Source organism: Lissotriton helveticus, chromosome 7, assembly GCF_964261635.1.
Source record: "Lissotriton helveticus chromosome 7, aLisHel1.1, whole genome shotgun sequence".
Lineage (NCBI taxonomy): Eukaryota > Metazoa > Chordata > Amphibia > Caudata > Salamandridae > Lissotriton > Lissotriton helveticus.
The window spans coordinates 759,219,387-759,246,753 of NC_136068.1; the positions used below are offsets into that span (position 1 = coordinate 759,219,387).

At 47.8% G+C, this 27,367-nt stretch overlaps 1 long non-coding RNA gene across 1 annotated transcript in view; it reads right to left on the reverse strand.

The window, feature by feature from the left end:
* Positions 1-5,143: 5,143 nt before the first annotated feature.
* The window catches only part of LOC144767029 (uncharacterized), a 132,342-nt gene continuing 110,118 nt past the window's right edge, over positions 5,144-27,367 (reverse strand). The window contains exon 3 of the long non-coding RNA XR_013598031.1: positions 5,144-5,514. This is a non-coding gene — a long non-coding RNA (uncharacterized LOC144767029). The remainder of the gene's footprint in view (positions 5,515-27,367) is intronic.

Sequence of the window (27,367 nt, forward strand, 5' to 3'; positions counted from 1 at the left end):
ACTCCATGTAGGTGTCTGAGGTTTAGTGCAGTATTTCTGCTCGGTATAAAGCCAGACTGATCTGGATTGATGAGATGCGCGAGGTGTGGCACCAGTCTGTTCGCCAGCACCTTAGCCAGTATTTTAGCCTCCGCATTAATAAGTGAAATTGTACGTTATGAGGAGCAGTCGGTGGGAGGCTTCCCAGGTTTCGGGATCTTCACAATCGTGGCCAGTCGCTGGTCAGGCGGCAGCTCTCCTCTTTCTAGGCTATCAGTGTACATAGGCAATAGATGTGGACTGAGAAGTCCCGTCATCCGTTTGTATAACTCAATCAGGATCCCGTTTGGTCCCATTGCTTTGCCTGATTGCAGTGAGTGGATCGCGGTATGTAACTCTTCCTCTATGAGATCTGCCTCAAGCTCAAGGGCAGCCTCCGGGTTAAGCTTGGGCATAACTTTGTCTTTTATGGAGGCCTCAGCTTCGTCCACCGTCATGACCGATGCTTACGTGTACACCTCTTGGAAATACCCTGCCAGTGTGCGTACTATTTCCCGAGGGTCTGCCGTCCATCTTCTGCCTGTATTCGCGCTATTCCCTTAGTCCCCTGCTCTCGTTTATCCAGCCATGCTAGGAGTTTGCCCGCCTTATCCCCTATGTCATATATCTTATGCCTAGTGGTTGTGAGATGCGATATAGTCTCTTCTCTTAAATGGTCTCTAAATTGTTGTTGTTAGAGATGCAGTGCATGTGACGCTGCTGGCGTGGGGTCTGTCGAGTGGCGTGCCTCTGCCGATTGTAACTCCAGTTCTAAATCTGTCAACTCTTTCTGCTTCTTTCGCTTGTGCCCTGCAATTGAGGCTATGGCTTATCCCCTAATGACAGCCTTGTATGCCTCTCATAGAGTGGTTCGGGAACTAACAGACAGAGTGTTCTCCATGAAGAAGTGCTTCGTGGCTTAACGGATCTCTTTACAAACTTTCGGGACTTGCATGTAACCAGGGTAGATGGGATAGAGCCGTCTACGGGTCTCGTGGTGATATGTTTATGTCAACAGGATCGGTGAGTGGTCTGAAATGCCCCTCGGCTTTATCGTTATGTCGTCAACTCTCTGCAGACTGCTAGCAGAAATTAGAAAAAAGTCTATTCTGGATAGATTGTTATGCGCTTTGGAGTGAAACGTGTATTGTCGTGCTGTGGGGTGGTGATGCCTCCAAACATCAATAAACCCAAGTGCCTCAACAAAACTCTGCAGACTGGAGACTCCAGAGGTCAGTGCCTTCACTGGGTATCTGTCTAGGTTAGCGTCCATTGTAGAATTAAAGTCGCCCCCGATTATAAGGTCACCTTTTGGAAGAGTAAGTAGAAACTCACCAAGAGCTAGAAGTGCCACCGCATGGAGTGCTGGGGGGATGTATACAGAAACCACATTAACCTGTTTTCCCTCCCATTGGCCCAGAAGAGCTGAGAACCTTCCCTGATCATCCCTTTTGACTTGGTGTATTATGAAGGAGGAGTGTTTCCGTACTAATATGCCTACTCCCCTGGAGCCGGACGAGAGCTCCGAATGAACCGCCATCTTATATCCCCACCTATCCAACTCCTTACATGTGGAACCTGTGAGGTGTGTTTCCTGCAAGAGGGCCAATGTTGGGGCTTGACGTTTTAATGCCTGCAATACTAGGCCCCTTTTGATTTTGTCTCCCAAGCCATGGATATTCCACGTGAATAGCGTGAGGGGGGTCACTGGGACCTCAGGGGGCATTCCCGGAGTACCTTCAGCTGGGGTTAGTGTCTCCATGCGTACGGTAATCGAGGAGTGAATGCGCTAACTTATCAGTGAGACGTGCACGCACGTCAGCCAGTGGGTACTTGCCAATCTGTTATTGCCATTACAAACTAGAACCATAAACCTTAAAACTCTGTATCTCTACCCTGTGAACCTCCCCCACTCCCTGCCTCCCTGCCCGACGCGCTTAAAATTGCCCGCCTCCCCAACATGGAAGAGTGCTCAAAACCAACCCCGATAAAGTACTTGCGTGAAGGGGGTAGGAAGTCTAAGGGGGAGCATAGACCTTCCTCTCTCCCCAAGGACTGTCTCAGCTTACTGTCCAAAGTGGGTGCAACTGCATTGGTGTCCGGTTGTGCATTTCAATATTTCGGTTATCTCCCGGCTTTTAATTTTCATCCCAGATGGAGGTCTTCTGCGTCGTGTTGCTGTGGGTGCTCCCCCTCAACTCGTCGTTGATTTTGGCCATCTGTGTCTCCAGTTTCGTCTCGACGGCGTTGGTTTCTATTTCCGCGTCTGGGCCCACCTACTTGTTGCCAGCCCTCGAGCCAGTCATGTACCTCCTCCAGTGTATGGAAGAACCATGTCTTACCCTCTGCCACAATTCTAAGCTTTGCAGGAAACAGCATCGAGTAAGGTAGACCTTTGGCTCTCAATTCTTTTTTTAGCTCTATGAAGCTACGGCAACGTTTAGAGACTGCCGTGCTGTAGTCTGGAAAGAAAGACACTGTTGAATTCTGAATTCGGATCGGTGGGGCCACTCTGGCGGTTTGTAACACTGCATCCCGATCTCGGAAATTGAACATATGGGCAAGCACAGGTCTGGGGGTGCCCCGGGCTTGGGCCTACCCCCCGGGACTTTGTGGGCTCTTTCTACTGAGAAAAAGGTTGACAGCCCTCTTGGTTGCAATCTCGTCTTTATAAGGTCCTCCACATAGAGGTCCATCGCCGGAGTCCATTCACTTTCAGGAATTCCAAGAATTCGTACGTTATTTCTGCGGGAGCGACCTTCCTGGTCGTCCAGTTTCGCCGCCATCAGCTTATTCTCTGTCTCGAGTCGGGATACCGCTTTCTGCAGAGTTACCAAGTCTGTTGCCAGAGTTCTGGTGACTTGTTGGACCTCTGTGACTCTGGCCGACATTTTTTGAAAGTCAGCCCTTAATAGCGAGACATCCGTCGAGATCGACCCCACTGTGGCCTGTACATTGATAACCGCCGCCATTATGTCTTCCAGTGTTACTTTCTTGGAGCCGCCATCTCCCGTTGTCTTATCTGAGGGAGCCCTTTGCTCTGTGAGTGGCGGAAAGTCTTTCCCAAAAGCATATTTTTTGAGTTTAGACTGCGTGGCCTGAGCCCGTGGGCCCCTGCCTGCCATTGTAACTTTGAAGATGCTGTGGCGTTCCGATGCTGGCCACTGCGTTCTGCCGCACTTCTCAGCACACGCGGCCCGGTGATGCACCCAGGGTACTCTCCACCGATGTGATGGCATCTCTAGCTAGGTTACAGGTGAGGAGGGCCACTGCTCGTCTAGACCCTCCGCTATTCAGTACAGGTGTCTGCAGCAGGTCCCAAGTTTCTGGGGGCTTGGCGGAACCCCGAGTTGCCGCCGGTGCATGGTTGCTTGCCTTTATTTCACCAGAGCTCACCACTCCCACCTTGGTGCCAGGATCTTATAACGTGTCTATAAGGTGTGGGAGGGGGAGGGGGTTGTGCCGGGCCCCACTGCTGGTGTAAGGAGCCGAGCTCCCTGCTCAGACTATACTGTGGGCCCCTGTGATTCCAGCCCCGTTGGAGCCCAGGGCTCTCGAGATCTCCAGCCCCCGGCTGCACCACTATGGGTAGGCCTCACCTCAGTATCACTGTCTTTCAGGCGGGGCCCCAGTCTGCCACCTCTGGTCTTGTTCCCAGGCCTCCCGTGGGTTCGCCTTCTTCTCTGCCGAGCGTAGGGATGTCTCTGGGGCCGCCCCCTGCAGCCCGCACAGGTCCGCTGATGTCACGCCGTATGCCGGGCTCTCCCGTCAATCGAGCCCTCGGCCCCAGACGTGTCCACAGACCGCCGCTGTCCGCCCTTCGGCAGTGCACGTTCCCGGTGTCAGATTGAGTCCGGAGTTACTGCTGCAGACGGCGCTTACCTCCAGACAGTAGCGAGAGTCCCTGGAGCCGTTTCTGTGTGCGGATTAATGACCGGATTGGCGAGGAAGGTTACTGCTTCCCCGGAGCTCCTCTAAGCCGCAGCCATCTTCTCCGGCTGCTAGCCACGCCCCCCCCCCCCCCAGAAGGAGCATTTGTGAGCACATAGCAGCCCCAAAGGGCTTCCCAAGTCTGTGTTTTGGCCCTTGGTATAATGGAGTGGAATACTGTGTCGTGTTTTCGAAATAAACTTGGAAACATTCAAATATTCTGTTCAATGACTATTGAGAGATTTAGACTCAGGAGTTAGTGCTGTTTGGGTTCCAATTGCATTTAAGTAAGTTTTAATATTTACTTCCATAAAGAGATAAGTGCCAACTGTGTCTCTTCCTTGTTTGCAAGAATGCTTGTTTGAAATCTGTGCTAGGTATAAAAAAAAACATATTTTCAGCTGTCTCAAGCAGCATTGTGGTAAATGGTGAAATGTCTTTTCTATTTTCAATACTGCCAGCCAACTAGTAAATAATTCCTCTATTTAGCAAGAGGCCAGGTAAATAATGTTTATTTGGTCTCTAGATGGCCACTGGTCAAATAGTAGCTAATACAGGGGTGACTCCTCTGCTAAGGCGCTTACCTCCATCCATGATATGCTCTCATAGCAGGGGAAAGTAAACAGTAAATGATAATAACCCAGTTAATATCATCTTATATGTCCCAATGGGGCTAGGCTAGGTAAGGGCAGGCTGAGGTCACAGGGGGAGGAGTGGTGGCACATTCTAAGTGTGCATGCCTGTTTGGCCTGCCGTCTTGGGGCGGCCAAACATTCATGCGCACCTTACATGTCTCCCACCACGCTGCATTACACAGCCTGGTGAGGAACATGCCCAGGCTCCCATTCACCGTCTGAGCGCCGAACCACAACGCTCAGACCAATCACAATGCTGCATTGCAGTATTGTGATTGGCTTAGGGGAAGGGAGCCTGTGTGCTTCCAGCTTCTGCCAGAGCTGAGGAGAAGGAGGCATGAGAAGGGACCGAAGCCGAGGAGAGACGGCGACAGGCAAAGGGTAAGTGGTTTTTTTTTGTCCCCACCCCCTCGTTCCCTGCCAGCTGCCATTGAGCTATTATCTGTTTTTTACTAGCAGCCAGGTAAAGAGTTAAGTTTCTAAGTAATTTGATGATAGCTAATTAGCCACTGACCAGGTAAATATTGGAAGTTTTTGCTAGTTGCTTGATTGCCCGCCAAACAGTACATAATGGGCCTGATTCACAAAGGTAACTTACAATTTTGAGTAATTTACACTTTTGAGTAAGTTTACTACTTTTTGGCTATTCACAAAAGCCGAGTGTAAATTTATTCCAAAAGTTAAATTTACATGTTTCCACCAAACTAAAGAGACTGGAGGCTATAAACTATTGAGTAATTTGCATTTTTGAGTAACATATCCATGATTATTCACAAAAATCATGGATATGTTACACTTTGGCAACAGCTTTCTAGTATTTTTTATCACAGGTGTTCGTCATTTTCAGCCAGCTCATGAACTCTTCTAATTCTCTAACAAAATAGTTAACGCTCCCTTTGTTCTCCTCACAAACGTCAGTCTTCGGAGTTTTCTGAAAAAGAAAAAGAGAAATATTATTGTACATAAAAAAACGTGTTGTATGACACTACATTTCATAAATCATGTTTTTACCTACAAACATGGAAATATATGCTTTGGTGTGGCATTGGTGCAACCAAGATTGTATCCAAGGGGTGAAGGTTAGGAAGCCTGGCCGAGCACAGCTAAAACGGTCACTGCACCCTGCAAGTAGAAGCATCCTGCCGGAACTACTTTGTCGAGAGGCCAAGCTCAGAGATAAGTGGGGGTGGGGGTGGTGGCAAAGCCTGGTTTGCTTCTTCTCCCCCGTGCACCTGTGGCACCAGAGGTGTAGCTTCCATTGGTGCAGCAAGTGCAGTGGTACCGGCACACTGAACCCTGATTGTTACTGTATTTTACCATTTAAACCGCAGGTAGGAGGCATTACCTCCTCGTCCGTCTTCCTCGCCATAGTATTCACATATGAGGCTCCGGCTCCACACAGAACTCCAAGTATATAAAAAAACAGCGCTCTAGTCTCCCTCTCCCTCCTCCAAGATGACCCCCAGTGGCTCCAGCCAATCCCATAAAGGGATACAGAGACATCAAATCGACCTGTTCTTTTTTTCTGCACTTCTCCGAGTGCTGTGTTCCCTGCTGGTCAGGTGAGTGGGACTGGGTCTTGCTTGAGCGACCCCTTCTGTCCTTCGGTATCTAGTTGGGGGAAAGTAGTGTTTGGTTCTTTTTGCACTGTTTATTCATTTCAATTGATGTGTATAGTTGTTTTTGGTTTTTTTCCCTTCTTCTGCCTCCGAGCCTCGTGTCCTGCTTAGCGGACTTTCATGGCGTTTGTTTGCGGCTGTGTTTATTCTTATGTTTGGGTGGGACGCCTTGTGTCCTGTCTGCCGCTTCTTTGTTTTTTCCCTTAACCGGCCGCGCGTCCTGCTGAGCGGACGTTGCGCGGCCGGGTGCGATGTCAATGGGGGCCGGAGGCTTCCGTTCGCTTTTCCTTACCTGCTGCCGGTTTGGGCGTCGGCATGGTTTGCTGCCTCTTCATGTCTCTGCTACGGAAGGGGCGCATTCAGGGCTCGGCTCGGCTCGGCACGCAACGGTCTGAAACTGTTTTCCTGTGTGTGCGCGCGGCTTTTCCGGCTGATTTTATGCATTTCGCTTGGGACGAGGTGTGGTTTGTTCGGTTGCTTAGCAACCGCAGGTCCTTCTTTTACCGGGCTGTTCTGCTCTTTGCCTGTGTTTGTTTTTGCACTCATTCACGAGTGTGGCTGTCATGGATGATTCTTCTGGTCTTGGTGCTCCTGATTCTTTGAATGAGGCTTCTGGTTCGGGGGTGCAGGTTCCTTCTATGGAATTATTACAGCAGATGATCAATTCTGCTGCGTCTGCTGCATTGCACGGTCAGGTGCCTATTCCTTCTCCTAAAAAGGCGAAGGTGGATGGAGCTGCTGCTGCTGATTCTGACGTTGAGGATGAAGTTGATGTCAGGGGTCGCTTTGTGCAGGGTTCTGACCTTAAGGAGGTGCTGGGTCACATTCGTGAGAACTTGGTGTTTCCAGCTTCTGTTGTGCCTCTGGAGGACGTTTTGTTTTCCCAGTATCAGCGTCCCGAGCCTGATTCTTTGCCTCTGCATTCTTCTGTTTTGAAGGTCTTGGAGAATGAATGGAAGGATGTGGACAAGGTTTCCTTTCCGCGTTTTTTGGGTAAGCGGTACCCGCTACAGGATTTTGCTGTGAAATACCCTTCCTCAGTGAAAGTTGACTCTTTGTTGGCCTTGGTCTTCGCATGGGACTGTTGTTTCGGAGGACTCTTCTCCTGCTCACCCGGTTGACAGTAAGGTGGATGGTGCGGTGAAACGCACTTTTGCGGCTGCAAATTTTTCTATCAGGGCTGCTACATATTCATCTTACACTATTCAATCCTTGCTTAAGGATTTTCAGTCTCTGTCGGAACTGATGGACCAGGGGGAGGATGTTTCTTCTACCCTGGCGATGATGGAGCAACAGGTTCGTCTGCTTCAGATATCTCCTTTGATTCGTTGGGGGCGGCGACTTCTGCGGCCGGGTCCTCTGTGGCGGCACGACGACAGTTGTGGCTCCGTTCATGGAAAGCTGATGCTGCGCAGAAGAGCCTGCTTATGAAGATCCCTTTTTTTGGGATTAAGCTTTTTGGTTCGCCCCCGGACGAGATGGTAAAGAAGACGGCGGAGGACCGTAAACTGCTTTCTCCTGAGCGGCCCGGCCGGTTCCGTGCCTTTGGTTCGCAGAGGTCTTTTGGTCCTTCTAAGAGGGGTCGGGCTGCTCAGCCCTTTCGTGGAAGGGGGCGTGGCCGGGGTGCTCCTTCCTTTGATAAATCCCGGATCTCCGGTGCGTCTTCCTCCTCCACTCCTGCTTCCAAGTCCTGACTGGATCGCTCCTGGTGTGGGTCCGGTTGGGGGTCGCCTCACTTACTTCATGGACTCTTGGCGAGAGACTGTGTCAGACCAATGGGTGCTTGGGGTGATTTCGGAGGTTTTGCGGCTTGGGTTTGCCCGGACTCCCCCAGACTGTTTCAGGGCCACTCCTTGTTCCAAAGATCCTGTGAAAAAGTTGGCGCTTTTGGACGGCATAAATTCCCTGGTGGTCAAAAAGGCGGTGATTCCTGTGCCCAGCGATCAGTTGGGGAAGGGGGTGTATTCCATACTTTTCCTGGTGTCCAAGCACACCGGGGATCTTCGGCCTGTGATGGACCTGAAGTGGGTCAATACTTTTATCCCTCACCAACGGTTCAAGATGATTTCCCTTCCTTTGATCCTTCCTCTGGTGTCTCAGGGGGATTTCCTTGCATCGATAGACTTAAAGGATGCTTACCTGCATGTTCCTATTCATCCGGACTTTCAGAAGTGTCTCCGGTTTTGCGTACTGGGTCATCATTACCAATTCCAGGTATTGCCTTTTGGGCTCTGCTCTGCTCCCAGGATCTTTACTAAGATTCTGGCTCCTCTTATTGGCCATTTACATGGGAGGGCATTAGTGTTTTTCCATATCTGGACGACATTTTAATTTCTGCTTCTTCTCTTCCTAAGGCGGAGTTGCATGTCCAGAGGGTGTGCCATGTCCTGGAGCATCATGGGTTCCTCGTGAATGTGCCAAAGTCCTCCCTGGTTCCTGCGCAGGAATTGACTTTCATTGGGGCTCTGGTCAGGACTCAGTTGGGGATGGTGTTCCTGCCCCCTCCCAGGATTCTGTCCCTGATGTCTGCAGTTTGTGCCCTGTTGTTGGGGCATTCTCATCCAGTGAGCCTTTGGTTGCGGGTTCAGGGTCTGATGTCGGTATCGTTGTTGACGGTGCCATGGGCTCGCCTCCACATGTACCCGGTGGTGTCCCACATTTTGTCGCATTGGGACCCCTGTTACCTCGATATGGGTGTTTTGGTTCCTATGTCGGAGGCTGTTCGGGTGGTCCTGAGTTGGTGGTTGGACGACGGTCCTCTGTCCAGGGGCCGCCCCTTTCTGATTGTTCCCACCCGCGTGGTCACAACCGATGCCAGCCTGCTGGGGTGGGGTGCTACTCTGGGGAATTCGACGACTCAGGGGGTTTGGTCTCAGTCGGTGTTGTCCTGTTCCTCCAACTACAAGGAGCTGAAGGCCGTCCTTCTGGGTCTGTTGGATTTCACGGATCTTGTTCGGGGTCACCATGTGCAGATCCGTACGGACAATCAGGTTGTAATGTCTTATGTGAACCATCAAGGGGGGTGCAAGGTTCGCTCCCTCAGTTGCCTCAGCTGTCGCATTTGTTGTTGGGCGGAAGTGCATCTGGAGTCCCTGTCGGCCATTTGCCTGCCTGGCGTGGAGAACACTGTGGCGGATTGTCTGAGCCGGGTGTTTCCTTCAATGGGGTCCTTGTCCCTCACCCGGTGGATGTTCACGAGGTTGCAGGTGATGTTTGGCTGTCCGATTGTGGACCTGTTTGCCTCCCAGGACAATGCCCAGATCCGATGCTTTTGCACGATTATGCCTTGCCAGGATGCCTGGAGAGTGGACGCGCTTTTGTTTCTTTGGCCGAAGGGTCTGTTGTATGCGTTTCCCCCTGTTCCCCTGCTTCCAGCTGTTTTGCAGAAGATCAAGAGGGAGTATTCCTTTGTGCTTCTGGTTGCTCCTTGTTGGAAACGTCGCCCTTGGTTTCCCCTACTGTTGGAATTGGCTGTGTCTCCGGGGTGGGCCTTGCCGTTCGTGCCGTATCCTCTGATGGGTCCTCTTCTTCCTCTGCCTGTGTTCCGTTCCCTGGGTCTGCGGGCCTGGCTCTTGAGAGGGATTCTCTGAAACGTGAGGGCTGTTCTGTGACTGTGGCTGGGGTCATTCAACAGTCCCGGCGGCCTTCTACGCTTCGATCCTACACCAAGCATTGGGATAATTTTGCTTCTTGGTGTGTTGGTCGTGGGCTGTCATTGGATTCTTTGGATCCGGCTCGCATTCTGGATTTTCTGAATGATGGATTTGTGTTGGGCTTGGCCATTTCGACTCTTCGGCTCAATGGGCCGCCATTCGGGCATTTCATGTCCTCCCTTTGGTTTCGGTTTCTCCTTTGGGTGCTAGACTTTTTAAGTCTCTGTCCTTCCAATGCCCCCGTCCTATCATGTGTCCTCCTCCTTGGGACCTTCCTTTGGTTTTGCGTTCCTTGCAGTTGGCTCCTTTCGAACCGTTGGAGACGGTGGACTTGAAGTTTCTTACGCTCAAGGTGGTGTTTCTTGTGGCGATTGCTTCTGCCAGGCGTGTGGGTGAGTTGGGTGCTTTCCTTCGTTATGCCCCATTTTTGTTGGTTTTGTCGGACCCTGTGGTCTTGCGCCCTCATGCTACGTTTGTTCCCAAAGTAGATTCTTATTTTCACCGGTCTGCTGAGGTGGTTCTTCCGGTTCTTTGTCCTGATACTTCCTCGGATGAGGATTCCCTTTTGCACCTCTTGGATGTTCGTCGTGCCTTGTTAATTTATTTGTCACGCACGTCTTCCTTTTGTAAGGTGGACAACTTGTTTGTCCATTTTGGTTTGTCGCGTCAGGGCCTGAAACCCTCCCTCTCCTTGACCAGTTGTTGGATTAAGGAGGCCATTATGTTGGCTTATGCTTCGGTTTCTGAGGTCCCCTCCCTTCCTGTTCAGGGTCGTTCCACCCGATCTGTTGCTGTGTCCTGAGCTTCTTTCAAAGGGGTGTCCATGGAGGATGTTTGTAGGGCTGCTACGTGGTCTTCCCCCCATACCTTAATGTCCCATTACCGCCTCCAGATTGGGGGTGGGGGGTCTGTTTTGTTTGCCTCTTCTGTTTTATCTGCGGGGGTACCTTGAGAGGTTGTCCTTTTAGGTTGCTATGCCTCTGTTTATTAAACTGTGTTTTTTGCTGCACTGAGGGTGTGGTCTGTTTTCCTTACATGAAGCGATTGCTTTGGTATCGGCTCATATGTGAATACTGTGGTGAGGAAGACGGACGAGGAGGTAATGCCCCGGTTACTTACCGGTAATCTTCATTACTCCGAGTCCTTGTCTTCCTCGCCACAGTATAGTTTCCCTTCCCTCCCGGCCCTGGTGGTGGCTTCCTGTCTGCGGCTTGGTTTTCAGGTCGATTTGATGTCTCTATATCCCTTTATGGGATTGGCTGGAGCCACTGGGGGCCATCTTGGAGGAGGGAGAGGGAGACTAGAGCGCTGTTTTTTATATACTTGGAGTTCTGTGTGGAGCCGGAGGCTCATATGTGAATACTGTGGCGAGGAAGACAGGGAATCGGAGTAATGAAGATTACCGGTAAGTAACCGGGGCATTTCCTTGCTTGCAGAAGGAACCATGACACATTGACTAAACTGGTGTTTAAGGAGCACACCTTTATTTTGAACATGAGTGTTCTGTTCGGTTTAAACTGCTCCTTTTGTCTGTTCTCTTAGTGGGTTATAGAATGTCGTTTTGTTTTAGAATATATACACTTTTGAAATGGCAAGCCTGTTTCCTGTTATTGCCCTGGTAGCAAACAATAGGCAGATGTTCATTGTCCTGCACTTGAAGCCTCCTCCCTGGAACACATGGAGACATCATCAGTCCTGGCACACTTACAAGCAGAATATGCCTCCCTCTTCCAACTTTAATAACCCTTTCTGGACTCCACCGTGGTCCATCAGACACATTTACCACATTCCTTGCTACTTCCGCAACAGCCATCCCAGCTCCAATATTTTTCACTTTTCCCTTCTTCGACTTCTCTGGTCACTCGATACTCTCTTGATCTCCCTTTTAAAATCTACTCTCCTTAGCTCACTTTATGCTATCATAACTTATATCCTGCTTCCTTAGCCCCCTCTGCACTCCATTCTACCCACTTCTTCCCTTTCCTTTCCGTATGGTGGAGCATGGCTCTGTTCACCCAAGCAGGTGTGTAATGTCTCCACAAAGACTCGATGGTACTCTAAAGTCTCCTTGGCTAGATAACAGCACTGTTGTTAAAATCTAGATTACGACGTAAACATTATCGGCGCCATCTTGTCCCTTTTTCAGGCTCATATGTGCGCGTAAGTAGCAGCCATTTTGAATGCCATGGCCTCTCTGCCCACTGCCGACAGCCAGCACGTCTCTCTCTCTCCTTCTCTGAAGTTGCAAGCATCCCCCGCGCACTGACAGCCCCCGCTCTCACATGCTTGGGCAATAAACCACCCCTTCAGCGCGGCTTTGCCTCTGAGCCACATCCCGTACCCGGCCAACGCCTCCCTCCGTCCCTTTCATGATCACACATCCTTTGATGAACCCCCTTCCTCTGTGCCCGATTGTCCGGCCCGATCCCAGGCCATCACCTGGCCCTGTGAGTGCAGTTTATTGCCCCTTACAGTAGGAAGCTGTCCCTCTTCAAAGGATCTATGACTGATCAAAGCCCCCACCCCATGAGATCCAATCAACCGCACACATTCCGGGAATCGACGGAATATCCAGCTGCGCGATAGTCATCACCTACTGAGATCGGGGTGGGGACTTCTACTGTAAATGTGTGTGGGAACGGGCTTGAAGCGGGGATTCCGAGGATGTCTTTCCTTACATCAAAGTGTTGACAAGAATGTGTTTCATGCAATAAAGCCATAAACTTGTGTATAAGAGGCCAGGCCTCAGGGATGCGGTTAGAGCACCTCGAGAAGATACCCTGTTGTCTGATTTGATGTGTTCTGCTCCGTCGGAATAAAACTCTGTTTCCTGCCTTCCAGTCTCCAGTGCCTGCCTCTTTGTTTGATAAATCTCGAGTGGTATAAGAGGCGACTAACGCCGGGCAATACTTAAAAGTTATCGATCGAAATCTGCCTGCCCTTTTACAATTGGCGCCCACGTGGGGCCCATCAGCGACACGTGGATCCAGTGGGAGAGGTCCTGACGACAGAGTGAACGACTGCAACGATCGGGAAGTGCACCTGCCCGATAGACCCTCGTCTGGCTGCCGATCATCCGAGCTTCACCGGTTCCGAACAGACCTCTCTCTAGTGATCTACGGTCCTGACTGGGAACCATCAGGAGTGCCACGGCAATTACGGAGAATAGAGGACGATCGGGCGCTGGAAGCGGAAGACGAGAAACTGTCCATGCAGTCCGGGTAAGGTCGTGTAACACGACAAATTGCGAAACGATTGTTTGATTGTCTGAAAAATACTAGTATTGCTCATTGATTGCTTTTGAGATATTCTCTGCCTGCAAACGGGGAAGAATAGGAATATTCCCTCTCCCTTTGCAGATAGTGATGGGTAGGTAACGCGGACCTTTGTCCCCCTTTGTAATCTGTTGTGTCTATTTTTCTCCCCACTGATTGATTGATTGTCCGAACATTGATTGTTCGAAGTTGGTTCTTTTTGAGATATTCTCTGTTTGCAAATAACGTAGAATAGAAATATTCTGTCTAGTCTTTGCAAGTAGTGAAGGATAGGTAGTGCGGACCTTTGTCCCCCGTTGTAATCTGTCATGCCTATCTTCTCCCCACTGATTGGTAGTTGGTTCAACCCGGACCGCTTATTAGAGATGAACCATCCAGCTCCACTGGAAGGCACCCCTAATAAGGACATGTTCACTAGATATGGACTAGTCGCCATAGCCTATAGTAAGCTATGGCATAAATATACAAGAAAGGATCAGGAAAGTCAGTGGCCACTGATAGGATCCTTTGATGACAATAAAATAAACGGATCACTGAAATAATATCGACTGCCAAAATATCGACTACCCAAAATATCGAGGAAAAAATATCTACAACCAAAATATCGAGTTTGTATGTACAAACAGGTAAGTACAAAAATATCGAGTACAAAATATCGTTTACAAAAATATAGTTGTAAAAAATATCGACTTTAATAAAAACAATGTTTAATTACATTAATATAAAAAATTAATTACTAAAAAATAATTAACAATACTTAAAATAACTTTTAATAATTAAATAATTAATGAAAGTAAAAAAATAATATTTTTTTAATCATATTTCTTAAAACATATATATATAAAGTAACAAAATTTAATTAAATAATAGCCAATATTATTAACGTACAAATACAAAAGAGTAAAAATTACTATTCCCACTGCAAAGAGTGCAACAGTGGATATATGACGTTACAGCGCAACTTTTACAACGCACTACCATTACAACGTAAGTATTGGTAAGTATATAATAATTTTTTTAATGTAAATTATTTAAAATTATTTAAATATCATTTAATTTAATTTCATTAAATTAATGTAAATTTAATTTTACTTTATTTTTACACTGTACCCCTGTACCCCAAAAACCCCAAACTGACCCTGAACCCTAAAAAAACCCTTTACCCAAAAACCCAAAACTGACCCTGAACCCTAAAAATACCCCTTTAACCAAAAATTTAAAACTGACCCTGAACCCTAAAAATACCCCTTTACCCAAAAACTAAAAACTGACCCTGAACCCTAAAAATACCCCTTTACCCAAAAACCCAAAACTGACCCTGAACCCTAAAAATACCCCTATACCCAAAAACTAAAAACTGACCCTGAACCCTAAAAATACCCCTTTACCCAAAAACTAAAAACTGACCCTGAACCCTAAAAATACCCCTTTACCCAAAAACTAAAAACTGAACCTGAACCCTAAAAATACCCCTTTACTCAAAAACTAAAAACTGACCCTGAACCCTAAAAATACCCCTTTACCCAAAAACTAAAAACTGACCCTGAACCCTAAAAATACCCCTTTACCCAAAAACCCAAAACTGACCCTGAACCCTAAAAATACCCCTTTACCCAAAAACTAAAAACTGACCCTGAACCCTAAAAATACCCCTTTACCCAAAAACTAAAAACTGACCCTGAACCCTAAAAATACCCCTTTAATTTAACATAATTAGCAATTAATCAATTAAATTAAATTAATTACCAATTACATTTTAATTAACAAATATTATTTAATTACCAATTAATTAAATATTACTACCAATTAATACATTTACATATTTAATAAATAATAATTAAATTACTTCCCACTCAATTCCCCTATAAACCCACAACCCGCTACAGGAAATACATTATTTTTATTTACATAATTAGCAATTAATAAATTAAATTAAATTAATTACCAATTAAATTTTAAATAATTAACATATATTATTTAATTACCAATTAATTAATTATTACTACCAATTAATAAATTTACATATTTAATTAATTATAATTAAATTACTTCCCACCCTATTCCCCTATAAACCCACAACCCGCTACAGGAAATACATTATTTTAATTTACATAATTAGCAATTAATTAATTACCAATTACATTTTAAATAATTAACATATATTATTTAATTACCAATTAATTAATTATTACTACCAATTAATAAATTTACATATTTAATTAATTATAATTAAATTACTTCCCACCCTATTCCCCTATAAACCCACAACCCGCTACAGAATAAAATTACACAATAATTTAAAAAAATTTATTAATTAAAAATAATTATAACATAAAATGACACTTTTCACACATATTATAACATAAAAACACTATAAATAATTACATATTTTTTAAAAAACGATATTTTTTACTATCTAGATTATATACTTGGATATTTTCACTTTCTATATTATTTACAGTCGATATTACTTCACTTACCTTAAAAACGATATTTTGGCTGTCGATATTCTGTCCTGTCGATATTTTCTCCAAACGATATTTAAAACTCGATATTCTGTCCAAACGATATTTTGGAGTCGATATTATGTCTGTGCACCAAAATAAACGTGCTGGAAACAGCCCTTCGTAACAATAAGACAACGCCCACTATGCTTGATAGTCTCGGCATGTGGCGCAAAGAAGCAGAGCAACGGAAAAAGAGAAACGAGGTTAGATTAGAAAAAGAGCTACGGAAAGCAGCTCACCTAGCCGCTAAAAGGTTAGAGGAAGAGATAAAGGAGAGAGAGGAAGCCAAACAGAAGCAAGAGTCTGAAATATCGGGCCAGTGTCCCTTTAGAACACCTTCTACGCTCTACCCTGAGTTACCCTCGAAACAACGACCGAACGATGATTTATTACTAGGTCCCCCAATCATCTACATGCCCCCTCCATATGCCCCTTCCCAACCCTTAGTACAGCACCCACACCCCCCAAGTACAGGTGAGACTAGTGCCAGAACCTCAGTCCTCACGGCCTCCGCGCCGGCCGAGCCCCTTGTACTCAGCACAGTGCAAGCAGTAACATTAGATGACTCTGAAGCTAGGAAGACAGACTCCGCTAGAATGAACCGATTAAGCAAAGATGAACGAGCAGGGATCGATAAGATTGTAAAGACACTGGTGGAACGAAAGGAGAGTGAAGAATACGTAACGGATATGTACAACTCATATGCCAACAGCCACAGACGGCACTTTGTCGTGCGATTTTGTTATCATACCCTTAATACCTATGAGGACCGATACCACGACAAAGGTCCTGAGAGTCTAACGACTCTATATAGGAAAGTTGACATTGGAGAGGAAGGCGAGTGTGATGTGACGGACCTCTTCACGCGTACGCTTGAAGTTTTCCGCCACCTCACTGAACAGAGGTTAGAAACTAACGCTATAACTCCTGTAGCGACCGAACCTCGAACAGAAAAAACTGACACAATGATGCCTATAAAGGAGGCCGCTCCCTACTGGGTTCCCCCACGAGGACTGGGAACGCACGATGACATTAACCACCAAGATGCAAGAGGGAGAGTAGTTTATAACTGGGTCTATCAACCGTGGGATCGGCAAGACATCTTGACTTTCCGAAAATCCTTGCCTGATTTACGAAAGAACCCCACTGCCTTTTATACTGAATTAAGAAACACTGCGGAGTAAGGTCCTGGGACGTGGGGGCAGCTGGACCAAATAATACAATAAACAAGAACAAATTGCTGGCCCCACACATTGACTTTTGTCCCCAACACTAAGAGAAACAAACGAATCCTAGTCTTCTGTTTGTTAGGTATATTTTACCCTTCTGAATTTATTTTTCAATATTACTTTCCGTTTTTCATGAGTGAGAAAAAAACACTATACATTTAAATACACATATATTATAAACATATATACAAAACAATTTCACATTATACAATTATACACCATATATACAAACTTCTTCTTTAAGATACAACTTTTCATCCACAAATAATTCATCTTTGTAGGAAGATTGGCAAGTATAATAACCACCAAAAGTGAGCAAAGTCTTGCTAAAAAAGAAAGATCAAAAAAAGACTTTAATGAATTAAATCAAAGTCACAATCAATGCCATCCTTATGTCTTTCTTTATGCCCACAATCAATGCCATCCTTATGTCTTTCTTTATGCCTGGCAGACCGAACACATTTGACCGTCCCCGACAGAACCAGTGCCAACAGTCTGACTGCGACAATGCCCACAACTTCGCATAGGACTGCCAAGGGCAAGGGAGGGATCCAGTCGAGCTCTATGTTGACCAGCAAGGTCCTTATGTCACCGCTAAGGTCCTGGGGACGAAGTCTCCATTTTTGGTAGACACTGGCGCAACTCGTAGTGCGTTATCTAAACGACTGATTCCAAGGGCACCCTTGTCTGGCTCACACGTAACATCAATAGGTTTTGATGGAACGCCCTCCACTAGTCCCTTGTCCACACCGATCTCCTTTGACCTGGATAATAACACCACTGACACGATGTTTTTACTTTCATCCAACACCCCCGATGCCATTATGGGACTTGACCTATTGAAACATTTCCGAGCTACTATTAGGTGTTCACAAGACGGAGTTCGAGTCATTCTGTACGACAACCCGACTCTGCTCAGACCTTGTCCCACACGACACATGTTTTCCATCACTGATTCCGACTTATACCTACTCGACACCCTACCTCTGTACCTGTGGGAAAAAACTGACTCGGACGTAGGACGCATGATGATTGACCCTGTGCATATAACTGTTCGACAGGACGCAGTGCTCCCAAAACTTCCACAATATCGGATATCGCCTGAGGACGAGAAGGCATTGGTAGAGATCATCCAGTCCCTGATAGATGCAGGAGTGGTAGAGGAAGTAGTTAGCAATGTTTGCAACAGCCCTATCCTACCCATTGTAAAGAAGCAGGGTGAGGGAGATGAAAAAGTGTACCGCTTCCTCATCGACCTACGAGAGGTCAACAAAGTAGTTGTACCTCAGTACCCCGTAGTCTCAGATATCACCACCATTCTGACTCTGATTCCTTCCACTGCCACCACCTTCATGGTAATCGATCTCAAGAACGCATTCTTCTCCATCCCCATCCACCCAGACAGCCGCTACCTTTTCGGCTTCACCTTAAAATCCCGCTCATATAGATTTTGTAGAGCACCCCAAGGCTACACTGAAAGTCCCAGCATCTATAGCCAGGCCCTCAAGAGACAGCTGGACGCACTCCAGTTACCGGATGGAGTGGTGTTGATACAATACATCGATGATATCCTTTTGGTGGCCGACACCACTCCACTTGCAGTCACAGCCACCATCCAACTCCTGCACTTCCTCGCAGAAAATGTCCACAAGTCTCCAAGAAGAAGTTGCAATTCTGCCAACCCCAGGTCACTTACCTAGGCCATCTCCTGTCCAAAGACGGGAGGAAACTTACACCCGATCGAATTCAGACCATCCTAGAAACCCCTGTCCCTAAGACCCAGGAACAAGCCCGCTCCCTGGTAGGCCTCACCTCCTTCTGTCGACAGTGGTTGCCAAATTTCAGCCTCATTGTGAAACCGCTACTTTCCCTGCTGGCTAAAGATGTCCCCTTCCCGCTCCCTTGGACCCCTGAATGCCAATCCTCCTTCAAAGAACTACGAGACGCCCTTTGTTCTGCACCAGTCCGAGGAACCCCCGATTACACGAAGCCCTTCTCCCTCTAGACTCACGAAAGGGAGGGGTGCGCTTTGTCTGTCCTGACTCAGTCCATTGGCCCCAAGCAACGCCCATGTGCCTCCTTCTCTGCCACTATTGACCCCGTAGCCAGAGCTTTGCCTGCCTGCCTTCGAGCGGTAGCTGCCGCTGCAATCTCTATCCGACAAAGTGAGGGGATCGTGCTCTCGAACTCCCTTACGGTGTTAGTGCCCCATGCGGTTGACACCCTCCTAAACCAGACTAAGACGCAGCATCTGACTAGCGCACGACTGACTGGGTACGAACTGACTCTGCTTGCACCCCACATTACACTGAAAAGATGCACCACACTGAATCCAGCCACTTTGTTGCCCCTACCTGAGAACGACCCCAATGTGTCCCCTATACATGACTGCGTGACCCTCACGGACGAACAGACTAGGAGTAGGGTTGACCTTCGAGACACTGCTTTTCCAGATCCTGACGGAGAGCTATGGGTGGATGGCTCTTGTATCAAACTCCCCGATGGCACCACCTCAGCTGCTTACGCAGTTACCACAGCCCGAACTGTAGTTGAGACCGCCCGCATCACACAACGATCGGCACAGGCAGCGGAACTGATTGCCCTCACACGAGCGTGTATCCTAGCAGCAGGGACGACAGCAAATATTTACACAGACAGACAGTATGCCTTCGGGGTGGTTCATCATTTTGGGCTCCTGTGGAAGGAGAGTGGATTCCTGACCTCACACGGCACACCCATCCTACACGGAGATCTAGTCTCCGCTCTGACTGAAGCGGTCCTTCTTCCCAAACAACTTGCTGTAATCAAATGCCAGGCACACAAAAAGGTGACGGACATAATTGGGCAGGAGAATGCACTGGCTGACATCACTGCCCGGACCACAGCTGAGAATAGGACAACGACACGCATGTATGTGACCAGGTCACAAACAGAAAAATGGAAGGACGCTAGGGAAACTATTAGGGACATCCAGATGGCCAGCTCGCCACCCGAATTGACTGAATGGGCACGGGTGGGACTGAAAGACGATGAAGGCTGCTGGCGGACAAAAGACACGAACAAATGGTTGTTGCCCAACTCGGACCTGATCCCCCTACTGACCATGGCACACTCCCCTGCACACATAGGATCTGCCCCTATGGCCAAACTTGTCTCCAAGGTTTGGCACAATGACAAGATCACAGACTCGGCTAAACGTCTGGTCCAACAATGTCTGATATGCCTGCAACACAACCCTGGGAAAGGAACTGTCGTACCCCGTGGAGGGTTTGGGGTCCCCAATCATTCATTTGAAGTCCTGCAGATGGACTACATCCAACTAGAAAGATGCCAAGGTCTGAAATATGTACTTGTTGTCGTATGCGCATTTAGCAAGTGGGTGGAAGCCTATCCAACTCGCGACAACACTGCCATTGCTACTGCAAAGGTACTACTGAATGAATTCTTCCCTCGCTACGGCCTCTGTCGAATTTTATGGAGCGACAATGGCCCCCACTTCGTAGCCGAAGTCATCCAACTCATCTTGAAGGGGTTGGGAGTGAAACAAAAATTCCACGCAGTCTTCCACCCCCAATCTGCTGGACTAGTTGAGCGACATAATGCCACGTTGAAGCTCAAACTAGCTAAGACAGTGGCTACTACAGGACTGAAATGGCCAGACGCTCTCCCACTGGCATTGCTGTCAATGCGTTCCACCCCCACCAAACACCACTTGACCCCTTACGAGGTCGTTTTCGGCCGGCCCATGAGCATCTGGTCTGCACCAAAACCGACCTCCATTCACGACGTCCCGGACGTCCTTATGTCTGACTATTTGTACAATTTGACCAAAACACTGTCTATTATCCATCAACAGGTGCTGCAGGCCATCCCCGATGCTTCCAGGGGCCCCGGGCACGACATCCAACCGGTTGATTTCGTGTTAGTCTGAAACTTCCAGCGTGCAAAGAGTCTGGAACTCTGGTGGACGGGCCCCTGGCAAGTCTTGATCACCACCCGAACAGCTCTTCGAGTGGAAGGGAAGCGGAATTGGCTGCACGCACACCACTGTAAGAAAATCTCCTCAACCCTGACGACGACCGAAGACGTGGTCACCCAAGAAGAGCTCCTGAACAAAGACCGACCATCCCCGAGCTGTTACCCTGATACAGAGACACTTGAACTGGCGGAATTCCCCGATCCCACTGTGCCATCCAGAGAAGGGTATAACCTGCGACTAAAGGAGGGAGCTTTGGCTAAGCAGATCACTGGCTAAGTTACAATTCTCAGAGCGGCGGCCTAACACTACTAAGGCTGCCAGGAGAGAAGCCAAACGAAGTCTGTGGTTCTGCCCGCTACCGAGCCCCTTGAAAATGATGGAAGCGCCCGATACGAAGATGATGGAAGCAACCGGACATCCGAAGACCCACTACAGAAACCCGAAGACTGACAGGTTACACAGCCCATAGACTATTGCCCTCCTTATTGCCCTTCTCTTTTGCCTCCTCTTCGTGACTACCCTCTGGATCGTGGAAGAGAGTGCACCGGCTCATAAGACATTTCTAACAACTGCACAGCCTACCACCATGAAAGAACACTACCTGGTCTCTCTTTCACCTCAACTCCGAGAAAGACGTAAGGAGTTCTGGAACAACTCCTTCGTACAGTTGCTGCACCAACACAACCTTGCTGCCAATGCCACTAATTGCTGGATCTGTGGGTTGATACCACATGCCACCGGACATTCCATCCCCTTCATCCAATCACCTTTCTCTGTTCATGGTTCCTGCCTTGCTTGGCTGATCCTCTTGCAAGAGAGTTATAGGGACAATACCACTTCCAGCGAAACTATGTCACACTTTTATCATGGAGTCTGGCTGAACAAAACAGGAAGAAATGCTGCTCCATTTTGCCCTCTGACATCCAACACCTCTGTTCACATGGACATCCCCGCCAAAGAACGGGTTGAGATGCAGGTGTTCAACAACCCAGCCAGACCCACCTTCTCCTACCTCCGGAAATGAACAGCTGCCACCCTGACTGTGGCCCTATCTGTCGTCAATGTCTCGGGCCTTGAATGCATCAAAGGCCATGGGACACGATTCGATTCGATAAAGCTTTATTCGATTTTGTTTTAAATCATAAAAGCGTACATATAAAACAATCTTAAAATAAATGCATACATACAATAACAATATGACTACAAGTTAAAAGGACATATGCCCAACCTCAGAATTCGATAATAAGACATGTTAATCATACAGTTTATCATTATTGACTATGGTAATACATAGAGCAATCAAAAGTTGCGACAATTGTGTAATGGTTTGAATCTATTCGGAACGGAGAAACTAATGCCACTGGATACACGAACCCCCCTTCCCAGCGGATGGTAATCCTCTACTGTTGGTCTAAGCAGGGGAATGTTTGGCGTACAAGGATAAAAGTCAAGTAGGTCCCAAGTGCATATAGAGTCATCTCCTGCTTGGGGCGGGCAAGATCTTAGGTACGGGACGATGTTCCTATTCCTGAATTTAACCAGTACCAAGTCCCCGGGAATGTTTTTAGGTAACAAGCCCAGCCAGCTCACCCTTCTAACGCTCAGGATTCTGCCATCTTGGTCCGATGGTAGGGGTCTATTTTTCCCCAGCCAGAATATGACCTTATTTAATAGGTCCTGCTGTCTTTCGGCTTTCCCGAAAGCAAGTGCTGGTACTCCTGAAAGAACGGACACATATGGCACGGCTTCTGGAGGAAGGTGTATACGTGGTGGTTTGTTTAATTCTGTTCTAACCCCTGTGAACCTTGATGGAGCAGGTTTGAAAGGGGCTTTGGGTGCAATTGGGCTGGGATTTTGGGTGGTTGTGATGTAAGTTGGGCGTTTGTACATTTAGGAGTTGGCTTAGATGTTACCAAGGTTGTAAGTGGCTGGGAACGGTTAGATGTTACCATATTATTGATAGGTGTCAGAATGGTCGCAATTGTGTTCTCTAGACCTGAGAGCCTTTCCCCTATGGAATTGATTTTATCAACTAGTGGAGAAATGATGGCTTTGACAAGATGCTCAATCTGGATCAATAGAGACAACTGGGGGTAGAGTATTGTATTGTCTGATTTATCTGTAGACTCCATAGTAGTAGGGAGGTTGTTGACAGGTAAAGTAGGACTTACGGATAGTTTTTGTAATTTGGAATGATTCCCTTCGGGATTGTCCTCGTAGTGCTTCCTTTTAGTGGGTAAAGGCCGGGGAAGGGCTAGATCTTGGATATTGTCTTTCATAGGTGAAAAGGAAGGATCCCGTAAACTACCGTTAGTACATGAAGAGCTAGGGCCTTTAATAGGAGAAGGTGATTCCACTACGGCGTACTTGGTGTTGCACAAGATGTTTAATTTGTCCCACAAAGACAGATTTTGCGCTCTGACTGGAGTTTGTAAGGGAGATTGCATACTGAGTAGTGAGTGGCAAGGAGAGTTGTAGTCTATCTCATGAACAGTAGGCTGTGTGCTGGTGCTATTCATGTGATGCTCTTGTAGCCCTTGGCACGGGCCCCTCTCAGAAGCAATGTTTGTGCCCCCCTTTCGTGACATTATTAAAGTAGGATAAATCAAACCACAAAGATAGTCAATTAGTAAATGGAGTCACTCTACTTCTTCTCACAGTACAGTCAAGGGAGTGGGCCCGTCCCAACCCCTTCAGACCACGGAGGGCCACAGAGGGCCAGCCCTTTGCCCGGGCTTCTCCCGGCGCCGTCCTGCGACGCGGAAGGGGCTCAGTCTATTTCTGCGCCTTCCGGGCGCATCTGTGGGCGGGAGGGAGCGGGGCAAAGTATGCAGAGGTTTGTGGGGGTTGTGGTCCCCCCGCTCGGCGGCCGCGCGTAGTTCCGGTCGCGGCGGGAGCGGGGGGGACCAGCTGCCAGTAAAGATGATTGCGCCGACTGCGCCCTGAACACCCAGCACCTCTATTCCCCCGGTGAGTTTTTCTGTTGCAGAAGACCGTCAAAAAACGTCTCAGTGTCCACAGTGTCTGCCCCTTTAATAGACTCACCAACTGCTTTGCAAAAAGGGATCCAGGAAAGTCAGAGTAATTATTGTGGGTACCGGAAAACAGCTCAGTTGAAGAATCTGTACAACTCGCCAATACAGCACAGGAATGAAAAGTCAGTGAAGTCCAGGCTCAAATCCCGGCAAGGTCACATCCGCAGGAATGCTGCACGGGTTGGCCTCTCCCCACGCTCCACGCGATGGGACACAAATGGTGGGCCACAGCGCTTGCCGCATCACCAGAACCTTGGACTCAACTGACCCACCCTCTTTTGTCACTTCTCCGAACATGTACTTTGTCTGTGGTACGAAAGCCTACACCTGGCTCCCAAAGGGCTGGGGAGGTACCTGCTACATTGCCTTCATCCTTCCTCCAACCTATGTGGCTCCAGCAAACCATCACCGGCAAAAGCGAGCAAAAGACATTGAGCAGGCCGACTCCACCAGAGCACAATTCCTGGACGCAATGAAGGGACTGGTTCCACTTTGGGGTCCGATGGCGAACAGCCGTGCCATCCGACATTTGACCCAGGCAGTTGAAACGACGATGAACATTACAGCTGGCATCCTCACAAACAATACAACCGAGCTTCAGGCGGTCCGCCTGGTGGCCCTTCAGAACCGCCTTGTTCTAGATGTGGTTCTAGCGGATCGTGGAGGAGCGTGCCGGATCATTGGGTCTAGCTGCTGCACCTACATACCGGACAATTCACCCTCAGTCTACAAAGCCATTGAACACCTCCACTGACTTTCCTCAGAAGTTCATCAGGAACAAGAAGAATGGTCGCTTGGGAGTTGGTTCTGGAGTGCTGTAAAGGACTGGGGGTGGATGTTGTTTATGATTATATGGATACCGATTGTCGTAATATGTGGATTCTGCCTGGGTATTCAATGCTTGCCACCTCTGTGCTCACTTTTTGCTAACTGTATCTGCCCTAAGACTCCGAACTTTGAAGCTGAACGCATGAAAGCTTTGTTTGATGTAGAAATCCGTAATATGATGGGGATAGACATAGATTGACAAGCTGGCTAGATATGCTGAAAAGGAAGGACTGTTAAAATCTAGATTACGACGTAAACATTATCGGCGCCATCTTGACCCTTTTTCAGGCTCATATGTGCGCGTAAGTAGCAGCCATTTTGAATGCCATGGCCTCTCTGCCCACTGCCGACAGCCAGCACGTCTCTCTCTCTCCCTCTCTGACCTCGCAAGCATCCCCCGCGCACTGACAGCCCCCGCTCTCACATGCTTGGGCCATAAACCACCCCTTCAGCGCGGCTTTGCCTCGGAGCCACATCCTGTACCCGGCCAACGCCTCCCTCCGTCCCTTTCATGATCACACATCCTTTGATGAACCCCCTTCCTCTGTGCCCGATTGTCCGGCCCGATCGCAGGCCATCACCTGGCCCTGTGAGTGCAGTTTATTGCCCCTTACAGTAGGAAGCTGTCCCTCTTCAAAAGATCTATGACTGATCAAAGCCCCCACCCCATGAGATCCGATCAACCGCACACATTCCGGGAATCAATGGAATATCCAGCTGCGCGATAGTCATCACCTACTGAGATCGGGGTGGGGACTTCTACTGTAAATGTGTGTGGGAACGGGCTTGAAGCGGGGATTCCGAGGATGTCTTTCCTTACATCAAAGTGTTGACAAGAATGTGTTTCATGCAATAAAGCCATAAACTTGTGTGTAAGAGGCCAGGCCTCAGAGATGCGGTTAGAGCACCTCGAGAAGATACCCCGTTGTCTGATTTGATGTGTTCTGCTCCGTCGGAATAAAACTCTGTTTCCTGCCTTCCAGTCTCCAGCGCCTGCCTCTTTGTTTGATAAATCTCGAGTGGTATAAGAGGCGACTAACGCCGGGCAATACTTAAAAGTTATCGATCGAAATCTGCCTGCCCTTTTACAATGTCCTGCTGGTATTTCTCAAAGTAACACAGTCTGCCACCGATCACCTCATGCACTCATTCAACAAACGGTTGCTGCATCAAGGCATTTCATTTTTGTTTTTTGTTTGGTGTCAAAGTGTTGCTTGGACTGCATTTAGGGCCAGATGTACAAAGCTTTTTTCTGCTCTGAAACTGCCCGATTTGCCATTTGTGACCATAAAAAAGCATTTTCTGATGTACCAAACCCTATTTGCGATTCGATAACTTATTACTGATTTGCAATTAGGGTGCGCAATTCGGTGTTAGGAAGGGCATGTTTAGGACGTCACCGGGGAATGTAAGAATGTTTTGCAGCCGGGAATCCGGTTACAAAACGTTTGTAGTTACCACCAACTTCAAGTTGGTGGTAACCCATTGACAAACCGGAAGGGGTCCCCTTGTCCTTTGTGAAGGTAGGCACTAACATTTATTGAGACCAGGCAGTGGTCCCACGGACCACTGCCTACTTTTAAAAAATGAAGAGAAAGCTTTTAATTTTGTTTTTTAAATGCATTACAAAAAAAATATTGCTTTCCTTACAAAGCAATCACAGACATGGTGGTCTGCTGGCCCCAGCAGGCCACCTTCCATGTGATTGTAGCTATTCACAGTGGGTCACTGTCTGTTAGAAATGGGATTTCTGGTTGGCTAAGGCTGGCGCCTAAGCCAGGCAGAAACCACCACTCTAGTCAGGGCAAGGGAGTTACACCCAGAAGACAACCCCTGCTCACCCCCTTGGTAGCTTGGCATGAGCAGTCAGACTTATCCCGGAGGCAATGTGTAAAGCAGACAGCGGCGACACACTAGGCGCACTACAAAAGAGACTCCACAAAAGGTTATATAAAAATAGCCTTTGTATTATAAAAACACATTAGAATGCAATCACATACATATATACACTGTGCCAACTGGCACCAGGTAGCAATTTACAGGGGATTATGTACAGGGCAGCGCAAATTGGGTCCCTACCAGAACCATCACAAAGTACAAATAGTAAATGCAACCATCAGTAGTAAAGGTATAACAGCCAGTACCTACTGGCAAGACTATGCACCTAGCATCATCACGTTAGCATAAATCAAACATAGGCATAAACATGTGAACATATTGGCATCATCATTAGCATAAAAGCAAGAGCAACATCTTAGGCACAACATTAGGCATACCTCATTAGCATAAATCACGTTTGCAGTAGGCATAAAATAAAAACGTCAGGTCAGGCATAGAAACACATTATGCATCCATCATGGCATCATCATGTACATCATGCCCCAATCAGCAGTTGAGACAATAGGGAAAAGTTGTGCACATTACAAATGCCACCAACATTGCAGATTAGCCTTTGGCGCAACTCCGCCTGGGGAGCCCCACTCTGGGACTCTCTAAGAAGGTGTCCGCTCCGGAGGTGCAGCTGTGACCAATGTAAGCCCCCCTCTGGGATTCAAAAAGCATGTGGCGCTAACAGTGTGTAGTTGGAGCCCCACTCTGAGACTCTGATAAAAAGATGGTGCCCACAAGAAGAGAAAAACGTTGCAGTGGCCCGAAACTG